This window comes from Mytilus galloprovincialis, chromosome 8 (assembly GCF_965363235.1).
Source record: "Mytilus galloprovincialis chromosome 8, xbMytGall1.hap1.1, whole genome shotgun sequence".
NCBI classification, from domain to species: domain Eukaryota; kingdom Metazoa; phylum Mollusca; class Bivalvia; order Mytilida; family Mytilidae; genus Mytilus; species Mytilus galloprovincialis.
The window spans coordinates 90,997,312-91,008,966 of NC_134845.1; positions in this window are offsets into that span (position 1 = coordinate 90,997,312).

Below are 11,655 nucleotides of genomic sequence, written 5' to 3' on the forward strand. Positions count from 1 at the left end.
TAACTGGTAAACCATAAGTGATAGAGACCTAGGGTCTTTTGATTTGAGATCCTTGGTCCAAAAAAATGAAAATAAGGTCAAGGTCAAAGGTCAAGGTCATATTATAAATTTTGATTTTGGCTTATTTTCACTTATTTTCAAAAGCCGTATAACTTATTGACAAATTGTTTTTACTAAATTGTTAGTTGCGACATGTCGTAACTTATAAATTTTGGTTGAAAGGGTGCGTAGACAATAAATGGGAGTTTTGGCCCCTCTTATGTTTAGAATTATGCGTAAAGTGATATTACTCATGAACCATACATATTAAGGAACTAGTGTCTTTAGGTTTGAGATCCTTAGTCTATGACCTTGAAATTGAGGTCAAGGTCATAGGTTAATTGGACGTTCTAGATTTTGACCTTTGCTCCAAATTCATATTTAGACATCATAAAGTCATAGGAACTGACATATCAACTGAATTTTTAATATTTTCACATCAAAATATGTTGTAAGTGGTGGAAAGACCATCAATGGATCTCTGAACAATTGGTTTTTAATTATTATTATTAGGTCTTTCCACTTTTCCGTGGAAAGACCTATTGGATTTCTTCTGATTATTATTTTTTTTTTTTCTTCCGCCTAATTTGTTTCCTTCGCTGTTTTTTTGTTTCGCAAGATGTTGCTTAGATTTTTGGAATATGATATCGAACAGTTTATACGCTTTTGAAACCAACTCGTCTTAACCGAATACTTTCCCAAATAAGAGTTATCTCCCCGAACACTGTTTTTCTTGTTATCTCTAAGGCTTCGCAACCGTATAAGAAACCGACAAATTTATTTTTCCAAATTGCTCGTTATATCCTTAGGATGTTCTGTTTTATTTTGACCGAAGCCGTATATAGATTCCATATGACAGTTATCCCCCCTTTTATGTTTGATATAAGAATTTGCATTTCTAACTGGTAAACCATAAGTGATAGAGACCTAGGGTCTTTTGATTTGAGGTCCTTGGTCCAAAAAAATGAAAATAAGGTCAAGGTCAAAGGTCAAGGTCATATTATAAAATTTGATTTTGGCTGATTTTCACTTATTTTCAAAAGCCGTATAACTTATCGACAAATGATTTTTACTAAATTGTTAGTTGCGACATGTCGTAACTTATAAATTTTGGTTGAAAGGGTGCGTAGACAATAAATGGGAGTTTTCGCCCCTCTTATATTTAAATTATGCGTAAAGTGATATTACTCATGAACCATACATATTAAGGAACTAGTGTCTTTAGGTTTGAGATCCTTAGTCTATGACCTTGAAATTAAGGTCAAGGTCATAGGTTAATTGGACGTTCTAGATTTTGACCTTTGCTCCAAATTCATATTTAGACATCGTAAAGTCATAAGAACTGACATATCAACTGAATTTTTAATATTTTCACATCAAAATATGTTGTAAGTGGTGGAAAGACCATCAATGGTTCTCTGAACAATTGGTTTTTAATTATTATTATTATTTTTTTTTTTTTCTTCCGCCTAATTTTTTTCCTTCGCTGTTTTTTTGTTTCGCAAGTTGTCGCTTAGATTTTTGGAATATGATATTGAACAGTTTATACGCTTTTGAAACCAACTCGTTTTAACCGAATACTTTCCCAAATAAGAGTTATCTCCCCGAACACTGTTTCTCTTGTTATCTCTAAGGCTTCGCAACCGTATAAGAAACCGACAAATTTATTTTTCCAAATTGCTCGTTATATCCTCAGGATGTTCTGTTTTATTTTGACCGAAGCCGTATATAGATTCCATATGAGAGTTATCCCCCTTTTATGTTTGATATAAGAATTTGCATTTCTAACTGGTAAACCATAAGTGATAGAGACCTAGGGTCTTTTGATTTGAGGTCCTTGGTCCAAAAAAATGAAAATAAGGTCAAGGTCAAAGGTCAAGGTCATATTATAAATTTTGATTTTGGCTTATTTTCACTTATTTTCAAAAGCTGTATAACTTATCGACAAATTATTTTTACTAAATTGTTAGTTGCAACATGTCGTAACTTATAAATTTTGGTTGAAAGGGTGCGTAGACAATAAATGGGAGTTTTCGCCCCTCTTATGTTTAGAATTATGCGTAAAGGGATATTACTCATAAACCATACATATTAAGGAACTAGTGTCTTTAGGTTTGAGATCCTTAGTCTATGACCTTGAAATTGAGGTCAAGGTCATAGATTAATTGGACGTTCTAGATTTTGACCTTTGCTCCAAATTCACATATAGACATCATAAAGTCATAGGAACTGACATATCAACTGAATTTTTAATATTTTCACATCAAAATATGTTGTAAGTGGTGGAAAGACCATCAATGGTTCTCTGAACAATTGGTTTTTAATTAAGTCCTATGGTCTTTTGATTTGAGGTCCTTGGTTTATGACCTTGAAATTGATCTCAAGGTCATAGATTAATTTGACGTTCTAGTTTTTGACCTTTGCTTTCAGCTCATGTTTATACATGATATATCCATGAGACTTTTGGCGAAAGGTATCAAACCATTTAACCTTGAAAAAAACAACCGTAAGTGACCTTGTGTAAACCGGAAGTAGCTATTTTTGTACTTTATTAATAAAAAAGTATATAGAACCAGATCTTTTTGGAATCAGTGTCAATTAAATATTCAAATATTATCGGAAGTAACATTTTTCAAACCGAAAGTAACAAATTATCTCCCTTATTTAAAAAATATTGTATAGAAACCATATATTTCTGGAATCAGCGTACAATAACCTATCAGTTGACGATTGAAATGACATTTTAAACTTAATTTTACAACTTTCATATTAAAATACATTGTTTTCAGTGGAAAGACCTTCAATTGTTCTCTGAACAATTGGTCTTTAATTTTTTTTTTTTTCTTCCGCCTAATTTTGTTCTTGCGATAAACATTTGTTTCGCAATATGTCGCTTTGATATTTGGTATATGATATCGAACAGTTTATGCGCTTTTGAAATTTACCCTGCGTAAACAAATACTTTTCTTTGTAGGAGTTATCTCCCCAAACACTGTTTTCCTTGTTAGCGCATCTCCTTCGCAACCGTAAAAGATTATGACAAATTTATTTTACAAAATTGCTCGTTATATCCTTCGCATGATTTGTCCTATTTTGACCGAAGCGATATGACCGCTCCATATGAGAGTTATTTCCCCTTATGCATCTGATATAAGTGATATGAATTTCTATCTTATAAACCATAAGTGATAGAGACCTAGGATCTTTTGATTTGAGGTCCTTGGTCCCAAAAAATGAAAATTAGGTCAAGGTCAAAGGTCAAGGTCATATTTTAATATTTGAATTTGGCTTATTTTCACTTATATCCAAAGACTGTTTAAGATATCAACAAATTATTTTTACTAAATTGTTAGTTGCGACATGTCGTAAGATGTAAATTTTGATTGTAAGCGTACGTTGAATGTGAAAGGGAGTTTTATCCCCTCTTGTATTAAAAAATACGCGTTTGGTGATATAACTCATTAACTAAATATAATTAAGACCTATGGTCTTTTGATTTGAGGTCCTTGGTTTATGACCTTGAAATTGATCTCAAGGTCATAGCTTAATTTGACGTTCTATATTTTGACCTTTGCTTTTATTCTATATGTATACATGATAAAGATATACAACTTTTAGAAAAAGGTATCAAGCCATTTAACCTTGAAAAAAAACAACCGGAAGTGACCTTTTGTAAACCGGAAGTAGCTATTTTTTGTACTTTATTAAGATAAAAGTATATAGAACCAGATATTTTTGGAATCAGCTTACTAGGAGCTATCATTTGACAATTGAAATGACATTTTAAACTTAGTTTCACAACTTTTCATATCAAAAAGGATGGAAAGACCTTCAATTGTTCTCTGAATTTTTTTTTCTTCCGACTAATTTTGTTCTTGCAATAAACATTTGTTTTGCAATATGTCGCTTAGATATTTGGTATATGATATCGAACAATTGATGCGCTTTTGAAATTTACCCTGCGTAACCGAAAACTTTTCTTTGTAGGAGTAATATCCCCAAACACTGTTTTCCTTGTGAGCGCAACTCCTTCGCAAACGTTAAATATTATGACAAATTTATTTTACAAAATTGCTCGTTACATCCTTTGCATGATTTGTCCTATTTTGACCGAAGTGATATGAATGCTCCATACGAGAGTTATTTCCCCTTATTCATTTGATATAAGTGAATTGCATTTCTAACTGGTAAACCATAATTGATAGAGACCTAGGAATGAAAATTAGGTCAAGGTCAAAGGTCAAGGTCATATTCTAATTTTTGAATATGGCTCATTTCCACTCATTTCCAAAAAACGTTTAAGATATCGACAAATTATTTTTTCTAAATCGTTTGTTGTGACATGTCGTAACACGTAAATTTTGATTGCAAGGGTATGTTGAATGTGAAAGGGAGTTTTCTCCCCTTTGGTATTTAAAAATACGCGTATGGTGATATAACTCATTAACTAAACATAATTAAGACCTATGGTCTTTTGATTTGAGGTTCTTGGTTAATGACCTTGAAATTGATCACAAGGTCATAGCTTAATTTGACGTTCTAGATTTCGACCTTTGCTTTTACCCCATCTGTATACATAATAAAGTCATGAGACTTTTTGACAAACGGTATCAAACCACTTAAACTTAAAAAAACAACCGGAAGTGACCTTGTGTAAACCGGAAGTAGCTATTTATTGTACTTTATTACATAAAAGTATAAAAAACAAGATATTTTTGGAATCAGTGTCAAGTAAATAGTCAAATATTATCGGAAATAGAGTTTTTCAAACCGGAAGTAAGAAATTATCTCCCTTATCTAAAAAAATATTGTTTAGAAACCATATATTTTTGGAATCAGCGTACAATAAGCTATCATTTGACGATTGAAATGACATTTTAAACCTATTTTTACACCTTTCATATTAAAATACATTGTTTTGGTGGAAAGACCTTCAATTGTTCTCTGAACAATTGGTTTTTAATTATTATTATTATTATTATTATTATTATTAATGTCTGTGAAAATGATAAGTGTCTTTGTCAATCTATTCACCATACCTTCACATTCATCATATCCATTATTGTGTAGCTCTGTGTCGTGAATTGAAACACTAGATAGAAGAAAGCCACCAACGTCTTCTGAAAAATCCCCATGATTCTCATATTTAGAAAACTTATCTCTTCTTATATAAACAAGAAGGAAACCAGTAATGTTTAAGATTGAAAATAAAAATATAATCAACATCATCAATGACTATAAGACAAAGTTTGTAATTATTAAATGATTTTTAAAATTCACTAGCAGTAAACATGTAGTATTTTTTTTTTATCTTCACGAACATAAGGGATTGTTTGTTATGGATCATGCATAATTTCAGATTTCATCCACGATGTGCCATGTTGTCAGAAATAAACAAATGATTTCAATTAAAAGTGTGACTTGTTAATTCTAGAACAATGGTCGGCTTAAATATAAATACATATATTACAAAAACCCCATCGTCCCAACAAAACAATATAAAAACATTTTGTTTTTAGATTTGTTCTAATTTGAGGAAGTATCGGCTTTCGCAGGATGCTGAAGTATGTTGTATTGAACCATATTTGGTTATTTTTTGTTATGTTAAAATGTTTTCTATAATTTTATTTTATCGAAACAAACAACACTAATTTGAACTCACGAATCGTTCAGTCAAATTAAGTCTTGCTTTCTTTTAAATTTTTTTTGTATGAATGATACTTTTAATGATTATATCATGTATATATTATTTGAACGTTACTCGTTGTCTTAATTTGATTAATTTCGGAAGTCTAGCGATCTTATATATAATATATATATATATATATATATATAAAACTCGTCTAAACATCAACCCAACAATGTTAGATCTGTATTTATAAGTACGTCTGAGTCAGTGACAACTCTACAACAGATGTATATATAATTTTTTTAACAAGACGTTATATGATTATTTTTTGTAAACGTAGTTTGATGTGTTTTATCGTTCGATTTTACCAGTTGATTTGAGACTGTTCTATTTTGAATTTCTTCTGAGTTCACTATTTTTGTGATTTTACTTTGTGTGGAGTTTCTAATTACACATTATTATAGCGATTAACGTATCCCGCTTGGTTTCTAAATGTTCATAAACAATTAATGATTCTTTTATATATAAATATATAATATCATGTATTCTGTTCGCATAATCAAATTAGGTGACACGATGCTTAAATAATTTATCAATTACGTAAAAAAAGGATATATACAATACCTTTTATATTATAATAATGCACATCGTCAACTTCTTGACAGTCATGGTCATTTACTGATGAAAAAAAACAATACAGAATACTTAATGTGAATATGCATTTTTTTTTACAGGAAACACATCCATTTTTAAGAATGTTAATTATCATTTCCTTTAATTTAGGGGATAAAGTGTAGATTATTAACATAACGTTAACTCTTTTGTTATATTGTGTTGCAATTTTAACGTTCAAATTAAAACAAAACCAGCAAATTTTAAGGTAAACCGACATATGTTTAAAAATACACATAACTATATATACCCGAACGTGATTTGGGTGTATGTTTGCCAATAATGCTGTTATGTAGGATGTAAGATGAAAGGAGTACAACTACAGCATTAAAATTTGCAAAGTAGTCCATATATTTTTGTAAACCATCTATGTATAATTGACAAGTGTGTATTCACATTAGAAGCTACAAATCGCCCTGACGTCAAATTTACCAGCACCATTACTCTAATGAAATACATTTGGATGAAGAGACAAATAAAAAGACGAAAAACGAAAGGTGAATCATCTTAATAAACATAAAATATCTCTTAAATCTTATGTAGAGCATATGTAGAATCTTCAAATGATGTATTTAACAAAACAACCGTTGTCAAAAAAGTTAAACATATTATGTTTGAAGAATTCAAGATATGTACGATTTACTGTAAGTGATATTATGTTAAAACAATATATTTTGACCTTTCTCACTTTCAAGATAGCACTTTAAGTAGTTGGAATTGCATGTACCTGCATAATTATCCCTTTTTGCAAAATGTGTCGAGTCTGGGGTTCGCTGTCCCCTTGGAACACTCGGCAGAGCCCTATCCGTATGAGGATTCGACAAGGGTTGACCACCTGATAACAAATAAACAATGTTAAGCACTATCTTTCTAATTATATTGGTTAATACGCCTAAAAGATATCAAATATACCAGATAATTGAAGCATATGGAGGAATACTGTTTTAATGAAATTGAGAATGAAAATGGGAAATATGCCAAAGAAACAACAAACCGACCATAGAAAAAAACAACACCAGAAGGTCACCAACAGGTCTTAAACATGTTTTACGTAACCTTGCATTTGCATTTCAATGCATTTCTTTTTAAAAAAAATATCCAAATCCAAACAGTCTTTCAAATACCTAATTTCAAATAATGTATTGTCATCTATAAATAGAGTGTGTTTTAATTCTAAAATCATACTTGTAATATTTGTCTTGACAAACAATTAGACAATGGAGGGCATAGCTGATCTAAAACACAAGAAATTCTTATATAGACTTTCACTTTTTTTTGTATCCTATCTCCGAGTATTAGCTCCGAGTATACTTTTATAGATATGCATAATCTTACATAGATTAATTAAAATTAAAAAAAAATGTTTGTTTCACTCGAACGTAATTCGAACATAGCAAGCAAGCAAGTTTGTATCAGGTAATAATAATTAAGAACCAAGAGTATCCATAGTCAAACAATTTATAGCTAAAATATATCCATCCTACACTTTCCACTGAATTCCTCTTTGTAATGTTCTAGTGAAACTACATCAAACTATAATGACATTTTGATGTAGCCTATCAACACCCTATACATGTATTGTTCCAAAGCAGTTAAAGTGATATAAGATTTTATACTCACCCGACATGTTTATACATGTATGCGTAATGACGTACTATATTACCGTGATATACAATTGTAACCCCCTTAGTATACATATCACATCTTATTATATCTAATTAACAAAAGTTTTTCGATGTTTGATATGCATTCAAGTTAATTAATAAGTTGAAGTGTGATACTACAATTATTCATTTTTTGCCTTTAGTAAAGGGTTAACAGTATAACACAGAAGAACATTTTAATAAATACCTGAAATTCCGTACACGGTATCTCGACAAACTAGTTTATTCTGCAGACATATTACTGATGAATGGCCTATAACAAATAAAGATAACAATAACAGTAACTTACAATTTGACTTCTCACAAATGTATTCCAACCCGAAAAATTGACTTGAACTGCAGACAGACTGAATAAGCAGCACAATGAACAGTCTGAATATACTGAACAAATCTATGTTTGCCAAAAGCAAATATTTAGCAATGGATAAGTTTGAACATTGTTTATTGTAAACGTTTAGTCCGAATTTGATTATGCTTGATTGTAATCAAAATCATGTTTTCTACATTTCAGCAAGTACTTTCATATTTGTTCTTAGTGTATCTCTGATGTAATCATATTATTACATGACATTTTTCATATCGTATGTAATATCAGCCCTAGGTTCAATATCAGCCCAAGAGTTGCATTTTTTGGGAATATAAATTTAGGAAGGCGCCTTTGACAAACAGCAAAAATTTTCACTTCTCCGGTTGGCTGCTAGTTTTGCTACCTTTTTTTTTCTCACGAATTTCAGTTATGTATTTGATTTATCGCACACAAATCTCGACCTATCAGAGTCTTTTAATATGCGTGTCAACGGTATGCCGTCTGTTTTTCGTATAGTTCTATAAAACAAACAAGATAGTTGCCTATTGTATGGTATGACTTTCACTGATTGTAGGTTGTCGTACAGTAGAAAAACTTGTGCACAATTGCGTAGTTTGTTCGTAACTGATTGTGGTCCATATGCAAATAAACCACTTCTATTCGTTTTGAAAATAAATCGTTTCATACATAAAATGTGGAGAGAAAAAAAAGCAATCACATTTTATAACTGAACATCTGAAAATGTATTTAAGTTTGATAAATGTTACGCCACATAAGTTATAGTATGATATCTTGAAAACAAATACCTTGCACTGGAACCGCAGTTTGGCGAGGAATTGCCTTTGGTCTGTATATCGCGTCGTTGCATACATTACGCCTTAAACAATCAAAACAGTTGTGAATGAATGAATGACATTAAAATTACAAAACAAAGAAGCAAATTTAAACGTTGAATGAGGTAAAAGGACGAAGTAATACAGATAAAATATGTTTTAATTCTAAATAATTAGTCTACATCATGTACAAGTGTGTCTTAGAATATGCATATATCTTTTACATGTTAATTTTAGAAAATAATTAAAAATTCCATACGGTATTTCCACATTGTTCTCCAACTGGATTTCATCTATAAATCGTTCACACCAACTCTGAAAAAGAAATATGGAAATATGTGAAAGATTTTTTTTAAAACAAACATTATAGCACAAACAAAAGATAGCAGAAATATACCAAGCGATATTCAAACTCAATGGTTGAAAACAAACTACTTTGTTCTGGAATTATGGAAAGAACTACAAACGACGAAAAGATACGAAACAATACACAAAACACACTATAGAGAACTAAATTTTCAGCAAAGTTAAGTACAACTTAAAATGGAATTTTCTTAAGTGCATGTACATGAAAAGGAAAAGCATATACATTTATTAGCCGGCCGCTACACACAAGGCAATCGTCATGTTGAACCTTCATGACATGTTGGTAAGTGGTTCTAGTTTTTACATCGAAGAAAATAATCTTCAATTCATCAAGACTTATTAAAAAATAATTATATATATATTATACAATAATATACTACGCAGACATTTAAAGTAAACCTGGAAAAGCTATATTCGAAAACAATGCCTATATTACCGTTATAGTCGATGTAATGGATGATATACGTGTAGGCTAGATGCCTTAAATGTATATTGCACTTTTAAATTGTTTACAAAAACTCTGACTGGTTTCCCTGTGTATAATAAATTAAATTGAAATATGATTCTAAATGTAAATTGTTTGAATGTGCAAAACATTACATGCATAGAAAATAACAACTTATGAACATATTGATGTGGGTCAAAACTACCACCCTTCAGAGCAGAGTTTTTGTAGACCCATTCACGTAGAAACAATTGTTGATGAACAAAGCTACAACACTGTACAATATATCCAATTTCGTAAATGGAGATTGAATAGGCACATCAATGTTATCATCAGAGTGAATCGCACGAAATGGAACGCAATCGGGTGCGTCAACACGGAAAGTGCCTACTGATATTACCTGTGATTATTTCTTCTATGGAAAAAATATATACTATTAATAAAATTAAGAATGGTATTAAGTCTCTGCTTTTAACAACAACTACAACAATTCTTAACATATGGACAGAGTTTTACGTCATATAATGAAACTGTAACACACCAGTTTCTTAAGCAAACACATTGAGTTTCACAATACGTCTTTGTACCAAAAAAGTAACTTACGCGTAGCTCATTCCGTGATGCAGCGGCAAACAACTTTGAACTTCCTTCTGAATGTACTACCTTAAAAATCCAAAGTTTCTCTTTTTCGTCATATTCCTCAACTGCGTCAACGCTGAAAAGATGAAATAACATTGCTAACAAAGAAAGGAAAATGTTTAATGAAATTGCAAAGTAGGAACTATATAATAGTTGATTTAACATGCAATAAAGTTAAGCCTCAATGTGTCTATACACAAGAAAGAAGTATAAATTATAAATAAATGACAATGAGCCAGAGTCACTTGGTTTCAATCAAGATAAATCCTTTCAAGATTGGATATATGTATATTTAAATAAATTGAGTGTTCATTTATGAGTTAGTCTGATAAGTTTGAGGTTTTCCGTTTTGCAAGAATGCTTTTCAGCCAATTCCATATAATGATTTACTTTTTGTGCAAAAAGTTCTGGTTAAAATGAATATAATCAACACGCAACAAATAGTGCAAAGAAACCATACATATTAATTGAAATTTAATGAAACAAAAGTACCAAAGCGACATGTGCATATAATATATGATCATCCACTGCAGTAAATGTACGACGGATCTACATAACTCCATTCGAAAATTCATGAACATAGAAACTGTTGATTTCAAAGACTTTATTACATATTTGATATCATATATTGTACATGCAGCTGAGGTAGCATATGTCTTTAGTGTCTTTGATGTCTGATGTCATATGATGTAATTATTCATTTCATACACGTATAGGTAGATATGTTAAGAATATGGCAATTTAATATATAGATCAATAAAAATGAATAGAAAAAATAGTAAAACACCGTAAGTTCTCAACAATGAACAAAACATTTGATGAAGTAAACTATAAATTTATTCAGTATGCTGAATTTGTTAGATTCACATTGTTCAAAACATAATATGATATCCTTCGGGTTAACTATTGAACCATAAAAGAAAACATACACATACAAAATGGGGATTGTGTCCATGGGAATCGGATGATGCCCCAGATTGCATATCATATACAGTTATAAAGGAACATAACTGATGAAAGGTATAGTGACGCTACCAAAATTTGTACTTGATCTAACTTTT